Source organism: Chaetodon auriga, chromosome 19 (genome assembly GCF_051107435.1).
Source record: "Chaetodon auriga isolate fChaAug3 chromosome 19, fChaAug3.hap1, whole genome shotgun sequence".
Lineage (NCBI taxonomy): Eukaryota > Metazoa > Chordata > Actinopteri > Chaetodontiformes > Chaetodontidae > Chaetodon > Chaetodon auriga.
The window spans coordinates 3,960,001-3,972,601 of NC_135092.1; the positions used below are offsets into that span (position 1 = coordinate 3,960,001).

Genomic DNA, 12,601 nt, shown 5'->3' on the forward strand with positions numbered 1-12,601 from the left:
CCCAACGGCCATGATGTGTACCAAGCTGGTGAAGGTATTCATCCTGTGGTTGATGATGATTGGATAGGCTGCTGCTGTGACGGCTGATTGGCAACAGGGATCAGGTGCAGGTGAAGCGTGGTAAGAGGAGGAACCATCCATACCAGACACACACAAACAGATATAACCACAAAGGAGAGGATGAACCAGACACAAAGGAAAAGGGGAAAACACAGAGAGACACATGGAAGGGTAGGAGGAAGAGGAGGCAGAGGCATCCTAACATTCAGACCCAGATAAAGTCTGTGTGCCACCATGAGTGAGAACATATCTGATACTCAACATTTGTAAACTGCACACTCTCTCAATGAACCAAGAGATGCTGCCTGCATAGATGAAGGTTTCATATATATAACTGATATTTGAGAGATGGAGTTGATGGGAAGAGAGTATCTATAGGCTGCTGTTTAGGGATTGCAGGAAGTATCTTGTATGGTTGTGGCCCATCCCAAACCTGTAAATATCTTAAAAAAAAACAAAACCCTGAGGCCATATATGTAGAGATTAAAATCCTTTTTCAGACTTAAAACAAATGCAGACACACCTTACCTTTTGGGCAGGTATTTGTAAGGAGTATCTCTACATCTGTTTGAAGTCTGAAGGGCTTGCACCTGAAACATCACATGGTCGTATACTAATAAATGTTCATGGGAGCATTTTCTGTTTCTTATCTGCCCAGTACAATTGAAAATGTGGTAGAGCCACAACATGCATTGAGCTAGGTCTGTAAAAATTCCTTATAGATACAAGATGGTCCCTTATTCCTAATGAAACTTGGAGGTAATGTTATTGAGAGATGCAAGAAAAAAAGGATTTAAAGGAGAATGATTCTGCCACAGAGTTGTCAGGAAATAGCTCTCTTTTAGAAACAGTAATCCTACAACCACAAAATCAGCTAAAGTGACCTAGTACAGTCATAATGTTGTGTACAGTATTCTGGGGATCAGTTAGCTATGACAATAAAGTGTCACATATAACCATAGATTATTAAAAATCTGGCAAATATTTCAAAAACAGAGGCGCTATTAAGAAACCCAGTTTGGTTTGGAGTTGTCAAGGTTTTGGTGAAAGTAAGCTGAACCTGAATGAGTCTGTGCTGCAGCAGGTAGATGATGCCCCTCTGAATTTGAGCGCGCCCATATTTCTGGATACTTATTGGATCTTACCTTTATCTGAGTAGTACTGCAGCTGCGTTATCATGGGTCTGGGACGGTTGCCAGGTTTGGGTTTAGGAGTCAGAGTTCTATGAGCGCAGTCTTACACAAGAAGGTTACTCATCTCAACACCCAGAACATCGGCAAAAATTATGATGCCATGAGTGCAGTGGGTTTGACATTATCTGCACCATTGCTGATCCCAAAAATCCCCAAACTCTGTACACTAGGTTGTCATTTCAGTGGCTTAGTTTCCCGATCACCTGTTTGAGTTGATGCTGGAAACATGGCGGTTGAGCATGCCTTTGATCTCCCAAACAGTGGTAGCTGACTCGGCCCGTGTTGGTCACAAAGATGCCATCTCAGCTCTAAACTCCTCCCGGTCTTGTTTGAATTCAGCACTGTCTTGTTTGGATGTCACCCAATATTTACTTTAACTAGCTGGGAAAGAGCATGCTCCATGTGTTGCTGTGTTGGTGATGGAGGATCTGAATAGCAGTGCTAGCGTTAACCATGGATGTTTGTTTGTTTGTTTGAGTGCAGAGAGAGCCAAATACTACACTGCTACATTGATGTTAGTTATGTTTCACACCTCTTGTTCTTTAATTAGGTACATTTAGTTTGATCAGCTGAGTGTTTTACCTTCTCAATAATGCTTTTGAATATACATGCTGGCCTTTGATGTTGCACATGAGTGAATGCTGCCAACCTCTACTATTCAGAACTCCATAACCCACCAGCCTTTACTATCTATTGATATGGTTTTTGGTTGTAGTTATTAATGTAATTATTAATCACAGTTCCGAGTTGATAGTTTAGTATATTTGATAAGACTTATCAGTGACTCTTTTCAAAGGGTGGTGGCCCTGAGGAGAATTTAGTGTAAGCTAAATTTTACTATTTAATAAAAAAAAACTAATGCCATTTAGGCCATTTTGTGTACATCTGTGAATGGATGTTTTTAACTAAAATGAACCTTGGGTGTTGTAGTTCTCTTCTCTTTTTTCTTTTTTTCCCCTTCTTCAGTTTTTATGTCCATAGTTTTGGGTTCATCTAAGCTTTGAAGTGGTGCAACTGTACATTGTTTATGAGAATATGAACCTGACTTACTTCACTTAAGATAAAGTACAACACAGCCAGCTGTGGAGTTGGATTTTGTCACTTTCTGTTCTGTGAGGAGTTGCCGCTCCTTTAAAAGGTTTTTTAATTTGTGAGCCACATTTTCTCTGTCTTGCTCTTCTTTTTCATCCCTTCCTCCTCACACTCCTCCTGCAGCTGCAGAGTAACAGCCTCTAAGGGACAATAAAGATTTATTGAATTGATGGTTATTGCTGCACAAGACCAAAGTCTGTGTGTGTGTGTGTGTGTGTGTGTGTGTGTGTGAGAGAGAGAGAGAGAGAGAGAGAGAGAGAGAGAGAGAGAGAGAGAGAGAGAGAGAGCACTCTATTCAGCAGTGTATGGTGTGTGTGACTTTGATGTGTGTGAGGCAGATTATCTGAGGCAGGTGCTAGCTGGTTTTATAGTTGGTTGTGTGTGTGTGTGTGTGTGTGTGTGTGTGTGTGTGTGTCCTCCATCCTCTGTGTCAGACAAAAGGTGTGTGTGATGTCGACACCAAACACACCTGTCAGACACTCACCACACCGGTCTGTCTGTTCATCTGACTCTCGCTCTCCTCCATACCTGCTGCACTCCTGATTGGTGCATTCAGGTGAGCCCTGATTGGCTGAGAACAGAATGGTAAAGAGACAAGGAGAGAGAGAAGGAGACACACAAAGCCACAAAGAGTCAGAGAGAGAGAACCAAGCCATAAGTGTACTCACAACAAGCTGAAAACAACCACAGTGTTTTCTGAGGAGCTGCCCATCAGAGCTGTAAGTCTGTGCAAGTGTGTGTGTTTGCAGAGTTTCAGGGGTGCTCTATTAGTATGTTTGTGGGTTTATTATATGGACTGAGAATAAATCACACTGAGTATAGATCAGCCTTCAAGGAAGGATGGGTGATGTGAGAATTACATACATCACAATTTCACTGTATTCTCATTTTATTATTGTCTGATCATCTGGCTGACCTGTTTCCTGACCCATCAGACTTCTTTTTACGGATGCTATCGTGTGCCCATATCTCAGATACTGGCTTGGGACAGTTTGCAAAGTAAGTTGTTGTTACAGAAATGATGGACAAAACTACAAAAACAAGACCCGACTTGTGATAATACAGAATGATCCTTCAGTGATTCCTGAAAATGCAAAGGTGCAGTTGACAAAAAGCAAAATAAGTATGATGTTAAGCAATAATCAGTCCCCAAAACATATCTTTTGATTCTGAGTTTTAGATCAGATCAAGATTTGAGTGTGAGCTCATGATCAGTTCTTTCCTCCAGCTGATTCTGAGCTCTGGAGGCTGTGAGATAACACCTAACAACAATTTTTGGCCAACAGGCTTCAGCAGGTCACGCCCATCTCAAGCTGTTGGGCGAGGCCAAATTAAAAGGCACCAGCTTAGGAATGCAGTTTCTCACTGGTAACTGGTCTTTGCTAAGTGTTTTCTAGGTCTATTTGGACATTTGCAAAATATTTTTCCTTCATTATGTACAAAATCTCTGTGTGCAAATTACAGCAGGCTCTTGTTCACATTGGCTGCTAGATCTAGATTTTTTTTTGGTGAACAACACATGGGTGCAGTGACTTTCTGAAGCCTTGTCGTCACTGTGAGGTTGCTAGGCAACCACCAAGATGTTGTACAGAAGCACTGGACCAACGGATACGTTGTTGTTTATTGTCCATAGACAGTTCCAGCATATAACTCCACATTAATACACAGTTTGTAAAACAGATTAAACAAATGAGATGAGTTGTGTTGATTAGCTTGATTTAGAGGTTGTTACAGGTGAACTTTGGACAGTTGCTTCCAGTCTTGATGCTAAGCCGGGCTAACTATGTCCTGATTCCTGGAAGAGAGTAAATAAGTGTACCTCCTAATAAGTTGAACTCTTCTTTTAAACTCTTTAACAAGTTAGCTGATGTAGTATCATAGGCAACAATCTGTCTTCATATGTTAGATTTAGTGGTGTGGAGTTTGGATGTGATTCAGTAACGCTGATCCATCTGAGAGTACATTTAAAGGTGGTGAACAAAGGAAGCCTGACTGACTGCTCAAAAGGTTTTTTTTATTAGTGAACTTCCTTATTGTGCATGTGTGGGGGAGTGGTTGGATGGTGTGTATGTTGCCAGAGGACCATGTGTGCAGTGAGTGTATTACGGTTTAATTGACACCTGACGCTTGTGGCTTACCTCATGAGTGAGATAAGGTTATCACCACCTAGCTGTGCTCTGAGTGTGTTTATGTTGAGTGTGTGTTTATGGACTGAGTGTGCACTGGAGTGTTTCATTAAGGTTCAGCGAAAGTGTGTCATGATTTCAGACGAACGTCAGTTTATTATGTACCTGCAAATTAAGATGCTTGAGTGTTTGAGTCTGTTTATTGTTCACAGTGCTCCTTCTGCTGTGTGTGTGTGTGTGTGTGTGTGTGTGTGTGTGTGTGTGTGCATGTGTGCATGCATTACCTATATTACTCCTTGCCTTACACCTTGCAGCTGCTTTTCCGGTGTTTTGTCCTCTGATCCACAGTAAGCAGCAGGCTGCACTTCACTGGTGTTATGTTACACATCAAGAGTTTTTGTTCTCCCAGAGGCACAAGAAAAACTAAAACTACTCACAGGAGGCACCTGCTACTCAAAGTACAAGCATCATTTTTAGTGTTCTTCATAATGGCAGTATTGTGTGTCAGAGGAGAAATACTGGGTATATTGTTAGAGTGACACAAGCAGCTAAAAATGTTTGTGCTAAGGTTGGTGTTGGAGGAAAGGTTAGAGTAGAGGGTCTTTAAAATCTACAGAGCTTATCCTCTGGGGAGCAGGACTGTGATCATTAAAGTTCATAAGATACCAGATTATTCCAATGAAAGTTGCCGGCCCAGCTCACACTCCTTTCTCTTCGTGTTTGTCTTCAGAGTTGTTTGTCGACTGCACATTTGCATTATTGTCTCGTCCCATAGCCCCACCCATAGACTTTACACCGAGATGATATCAAGCATATAAAAACACAAATGTTAAACCTTCATGGCTGAAACAAGACTAATCTTTAACAACCATGGTAGTGGCTCTGTGGTGACGTTTAGCAGGTATGAAGTTTATCATTTTCATTATCGCAGTTTAGTTGCTAAGTATCTGGGCTGCCCCATACTAAAGATTTCTCTGGTCGACTAGTAGGTTTTAGTTCAACCATTTGTAGGCTATTAAGATTAAGATTAAGATTAAGATCTTTACTTTATTAATCACCACACAACATGCACAATGCCATGCTTTTGGTGAAATTATTCCTCCGCATTTGACCCATCCTGGTAAGTCCTTCCTCTGTGGCAAACCAGGAGCAGTGGGCTGCCAGCCAACAGCGGTGCCCGGGGACCCAGTTCCTCTTTGTCACCATTCGGTCAGGTGGTGATCTTCTTGCATGTTTTTAATGGGGGTTTTTTGTGGAGGGTACCCCAGGTGAACATGCAAACTCCACACAGAAAGGCCTCTTTTTCCTAAAGGCAGCAGGCACCGAGGGCATGGTGGAGGACAAGCCCCCCCAGCGCCCACAGCGCCCCAGGCCGGAATCGAACCCGGGACCTTCGAGCTGTGAGGCAACAGTGTTACCACTTGTTCCACCGTGCCACCCAAATTATGATATTAATTTAATTATTCACATATATTTTGGGGTGGGCGTCACAAAACAGTTTGAACCTCAGGACTGAAAAAGATTGTTCTAAATAACGTTGTTAACACTCTGCCTTGAAAGTATAAATTATACTAGCACATGCACAAAGCAAGCCAAAAGAGGTAATGATTCTGAAAGTCTCAGAACAACCAGCAGGGAGGCTTAATATTTTGTTAATTTACTTCAACACAGTATAACATCACACGAGTCTCATTGTCAAAACACAGGAATAAATAACTTATCAACATAGTGAATGATGTATTCTTACAAATTAACTCACTACAAACTGTTCATGCAACAACACATGTAACCAACTATAAACTACAAACTGTTCATGCTTCATGCCTCTCTGTCCTCTGTCCTCCCCTGAGCCTTCTACGTCTTTGTCGTTCCCAGCTCGGGGTCTGGTATTCATTCTGCTAGCATTCCCTGTTGAGTCCCCCCACCTGAAAAACTCCTCTTCTTGGCAGTCCAAAGCTGCTTGCAGTGTAAACACAAACAAAACAACAGTGCTCCGAGCTCCCAGGCAGAGTCAGCTAGCTCCATGGCTAACCGAGCTAACTAGCTAATGGCTGCTACAGTTAGCAGTAGAATTCTGTCTTACAAGAAAAAAGGTCTGTGTTGCAGCAGTCCCACTAATATGTCCCACTAGTAATGAATCTAAGAGTCCTCTGACAGGAGGCATTTGGAGGTTTTACAATGAGAGTTGTCTCATCCATATTAATGACATGACCATGATGTTGAAGACTGTATATGTTTCAGGCTGGTAGCGTCTGTCCCATCTGGTGTGAACAGACTGCAGTCAGTTAGCATTTTGCCAAGCAGGTTTGGCAGCCATCTTCTCCTGAGCTTCACTGGCCTAGTAGTGTTTGCATGTGCTTTGTTTTGTTTTGTTTGTCTGACTCAGACAGAATGCAAAACTGGCCACAAAAAAAAAATACCACCTGTCCCCACTGATTCAGTTCTTATGTTCTGGAAAAGATTTGGCTAAAACCACAACAATCACTACACAACAAAGTAAAATCTTTTTCCATCATATATGGCTTGATCCTTTAATTAATTATATTTCTGGAATTTGGAAATGTGTTTTTATTATTTTCTATCAATCTGAAATATTTTTTTTGGAAAACATCGACCATCATACCAGTATCCAAGAAACCCAACCCTTCAGAACCCAAACACAGCCAACCAGTCGCACTGACTTCAATAATCATGAAATGGAAAAACTGATCCTGAATACCATCCTGCCCACCACCAGACCACAGCTGGACTCTCACCAGCACCACCAGATGATCAAGAAACTTCACCACCTCAACAACCCTCCACTCCTCATCCACTGATTCACAATTTCCTCAGTACCGACCACAGCCTGTTAGAATAGGCACAGCATCATCATCAACTATCATCACCAACACCGGAGCCCCCCAGGGCTGTGTCCTCAGTCCCTTCCTTTACACGCTCTGCTCAAATGACTATACCACCCCACCCATCACCACATACCTCAAATACTCTGATGACACTGTCATTCTCAGGCTACTCAATGACAATAGCTCGGTTACAGCCCATCAAAATTCCATTTTTCACTTCATACAATGCAGCTGGCATGGACAAAAAAAAAGAACGGGTCATTAGCACATCAAACACATCCGACACTGGGGTGAACCCCACCTCCATCCATGGCAAGACAGCAGAGCAGGTCAACAACTCTGAATATCTAAGAATCACTATTGATGATAAACACAGTTTTGATCAATCCATCACTTCATAAAGGATCCCAGCAAAGACGTGTAATGATGTTATAACTCAAAGCGCTGTCTGTGGCCCCCCACCTCTTATTGTTGCCTTACAAAAGCATACTGTTCCTCTGTTTCTTCACCATGTCAACCTCCCCAACCAAAAACAAACTTACAGACAGCTAATGTAAGCACAGGTTTTCACTTGGGTTCTATAATTGTGTCAAACACTTCTATCAACAGCACAAGTAGACAGATGCTACAATCACAGACTCATTAATAAGTTAGTTTTTAACAATTTTCACATTTTCATCCCTAATATCTGATTATGTTTTACACTGAGATTTTATATCTAATGACTGTATTACTGGTATTTTGCTGTGTTGTGTACTCCTGTATTGTGGCCTTTACTGTTTATTTTGTTTGGAGCACTTTGTTTCGAGAGATGTTACGCAAGTATTACCATTATTATTATGAAGTCGACTTTACAAACATGAGCGAAAACAATGAATCAGACAGCAGGGAGGGGAGAGAGTTAACGAGGTGAGCAGAGACGAGAGCAGGGGATGAGTCAGGATGTCTGTGCCTTTTAGGAGGTCATGCAGCATACCAGCACGGCTATCAGCAGTGTGTCCCGCTGTGTGTATGAGATGATGGTTGTTGGTTGCAACAACGGTGATCTCCGTGATAGCAGAAATATTTGCTCCAGCTGTTGTTGAGGTGTTATGACCTTTGACCTCTATAGATTCAGTTGTGATGTTGATGCTCTGAGGACTGAAGCACACTCTGCTGACTGTATGTTACAATCAGTGCAAAAGCTTAGCTCAAGAACATTTATGCCAGGGTTTGTTTCCATCACTTGCATGAATATTGACATCATCTGTCAGATATTTAGTAACTTTAATGTGATTAACTTTACTGTAATTTGTGGTTTTGTTGGCTTTTCAGGGTTCTTAATGAACAAATTGAAAATGTAAGTAAAAACAGGAAGATTGAAATTGGAGATGCTCTTTTTGATTTTGGACACTTTGTCTCATAGCAAGTTTTAATCACAGTGGTCTGTAGTTCCCCTCTGTCTGTCTGTCTCTCTCTCTTTGTCGTCTTCCATTCATCCCCAGTGACTCTCCGTCTTTGTGCTCTTTTGTTGTTTCGTTGACGTAATCGAGCTTAATGAATGTTTGAGTTTCTGTGCTCAAAAAGAAGAGGAAGAAGTCATTACAGGCACGAACTGCCACAAAACTGTTTCCCTGGCAACCGCTCCATGCGTGCGTCTATGTGTGTCACATTGTGGGGACGCAGAGATGTTCAAACAGTGACTTTGTGGGGATTAATCTGTCAGCCCTATCGTTGTAAAAAAGAAAAGAAAGTTGGACCATTCTGTAAAATCCTGCATTACGCTCAATGACACACTATCTGTGCATGGCAACCACAGAACTGTAGAAGGTTAGGCTGAGCCTCCAGGGAATAACTGTAGGTGCAAAAGTAAATGATGCGGAAACAAGTTTCTTGTCTGTCTTTATAATGCTTTCACTTCTAACCTGTTTGCACTTCAGTCAAACTCTGGTCTGGACTGAACAACCAGACCAGGACCACTTGAAAAGGTGCATCTCTGAGTCACTTGTCAGTCCACAGAACTTCATGCTGACACATTTTGGTCTGTTAAAGATTTAGTGAGAACAGGAAGCAGAGTAGAGCTAAAAGGCAATAATGTATCTACTTTCCTTGGTCCAAACCATCTGAACTGAACTACAGGTGTTTTAGCACCTCAGGGCTGAGGAGTCAGGACTGATAAATTCTGCAAAGGAAAAGAAAAGGACTGTGATGTTTGTATTTTTTTAAGTTTTTGTATATTATTAACTTATTACTAACTAATTATTAACATATTTTTACCTCTAGCAGGTTAATCCAGCCATGGGTAATTAATTGGATTAGCCAAGTCAGACATTTCTAACCATTTTATCAATAATAATTAGACGTCAATGTTCATTCTTGACCTTTGAAACAGCAGCTTAGCAAATTTCTCAGCACAGGGTCTAACTGACTTGTTGGATGCAGAGCTTCCATTGAATCTCATGGCCTTCCTCAGCTGGCGGTGCTCAAGGAGATGGAGATTAGTTGTTATCACATGTTCTAAGAATTGAATTTTGGTCGTGTGATAACAGGTTTTCAAGTCACACATCAAGTTCAGCTGTAACTCAAACCGCTACCTATAACATAAAATGTCAGTGGTGAGAGCAGAAGATATTATCAGTCTTAAAGTCACATTCAACACCGGATGATCTCTGCTGGTACACCCTGAAGATAGAAACCCCCACCCCAACAAAGAGGAGGGGTTGTGTATGACATCATGTTTGACTGAACACATATTGGAGAAAAACATGGTTTTCACTCATTCTGACTGTATCAAAGGCCTCACCGGCAGAGTTGCTGGGCATGCTTTCCTCATCCTCTGTGACCTCACACCTGCATTGTAACTTGTTAACACGTTATAATGAAGCTTGGTGGAAAGCTCGGTCATGGGCGCAGAGAGAGGTTTTTCCTTTTTGATCTGGATCCAGACATTTTGTCCTCTGGAGTGTACACTGTGTCATTCAATACAGAGTTATAAAGAGGGAAACAAGCTCTCTAAGCTAACAATCTGAGCCAACAGTCAGCCAGCCAGCTGGTCATCTCTGTCAATAATAAAACAAATCTGAGGACATAATGGTAGCATCAACTCCTCCATAACTGTCCGCAAACAATCCATTCCTCTTTTGTGGAACAGTTCAAAGAAAAGTTGTAAGCTATGATAGCTTCCTCCATGTTGGACTCTCCAGGCCTTAACAGTGCTGAACATTTCACTGTTTTTTTCTGTTGAACTAAATGGAATGAAGAAACTCTGGCACATGTATCCTGTCATTGTCTGTTACTCTGTGTGATTTGTGTGAATCTGTACTTTCTTGGTCTATGCCATCAAATGGAAGTATTCTTGATATCTTGATCATTTTCAGACACATTTCTCCAAAGTTCAGACACATTTGTCGCAGTATGTCTGGAAACTTTTGGACCTCCTCCAGAATTTAAAATCACATTTAAAGTGGACAAACAGCATGAGGTGCAGTTGAAGGATAGGAGGCGTCTCATTTGGACTTTCGTCTGGCTGAATGCTACTGTGCCAGGTGAAAGGTGCAGAGAGAGCAGTGTCTCTTTGTGTGTGTGTGTGTGTGTGTGTGTGTGTGTGTGTGTGTGTGTGTATGTGAAATGACTCGGAAAGTGGAATGTGGCAACACAGTCCCTCCTGTTCAGGTGACTTCAGGGTGTTGCGGCTGCCGTACATTCCTCCGACGAGCTCGACAGGTTTCACTTTAATGGGCCTTTATCTGTCTCCTGTGTGTGTGTGTGTGTGTGTGTGTGAGTGTGTGTGCACGTATGTGTGTGTGTGTTTGTAAGCTGTGCATTATCTTTTGTTTTCATCTCTCTGTTTAAAAGGATTATAGGTTTAAATGGCTTGTTGGGTGGAGGGAGAAACAGCTTTGACTTTAATTGAAGACTGCAGTATTTGTTATCTGATGACAGAAGTATTTTTTAATCATATTAATTCTGATCCTAAAGGTTTCTATTTACAGTCACTTTAGTGTTCCCATGGATCATTGAACCATAGTAATAATATGTATCTCGGAGACTTGGTGTATAATTAACCACCATAATATATCTGTATGTTAGCCCATAATCAATGAAGGCAGAAACATAAATCAGTAAATGATGTGACATGTAACACTTACGCTTCATTTAACAGCCCATTATATCATTTTAAACCAGTATGGTGGCTTGACTTAGTGGGAGAAATGGGAGAAAATATTCCCTTTGTATTCTCCGTTGTTTTCATTATTAACTTCACTTTTTCCTCCTGTGACTCAGACAGTGACACACACACACACGTACGCACCAAAACATGCACTTTCCTCTGCATCTCACTGTGTACGATCATATGTCCTGAAAGTTATTGTATCTTAGCAGGTTTAAATGCGGCAGCTGGGGGCTAACCCTGATTTGCATGCAGCTGTGTAAAATCAAGGGGGATCAGGCACATATACAGTATGTGACTAAGTCTAAATGAAAATGCGTTAAAACTCTGCTCAGCTAAAAAACTGCATTGTATCTGCACATAATTGACGTTTCTTCATTTCTCACTTGCACACAGTTGGTGCTGTTGAACTGTTCCTTTTTATAAATGCATGAGTCCATCTTACCAGATGCCCAAACCACGCATGTTAGTTTATGTGACCAAGTTTCCTGCTCTGTTAAGTTATCACAATGGCAATTATTTTATCTGTCGTTATGATCACAAGATAAACAGCAGAAATACAGTATTCATGTTACAAAGTCAGAGGTAGAACGCAGATGAAACTGATACCAGATGCTGGATATTGGACTGTTGCTTTAAAGCAGCAACCAATGTTTTACACTAAAAACGTATCAATCGACAATATGAAAACAATGAGTGATGAACCTACAGAGAATTACCTCTTGAATCTGCAGCTCCCCTCGGCTTTGCAGAGCTTTATGGTGAGTTTCAGCTCATTTTGTCTTTATCTGTTCATTTTGTCCATTTTGTCTTTACTGTTTTGGTTGATCACAGCCCACAGCAGGCAGCTGCTTTACACAAAAGAAGTTCTAAAAACCCACTGTCCATTACCTACTCAGCTCCAAACAACAGACAGACACAATTAGAGACAAGCTGGTGAACAGATACACTGAATTAAGCAGCAAGAGCGAGATATTTTGCTCGGGAGTTGATGGAGACCAAAAACAGAACTTAAGAACATTGAATATTGGACTTACTCAACTAAATGAATGATAATGTTGCTCTGTAACTGCTACAAATAAGCAACTGTTGGCACCTTCATCACACTAACTTGATGATAATGATCGTCATGTG

General features: G+C 41.4%; 1 protein-coding gene across 2 annotated transcripts in view; it reads left to right on the forward strand.

Annotated features, from left to right (window-relative positions):
• shroom3 (shroom family member 3) overlaps positions 1-12,601 on the forward strand; it is a 63,892-nt gene that overhangs the window by 10,662 nt on the left and 40,629 nt on the right. The gene's annotated exons all lie outside the window — the stretch shown is intronic.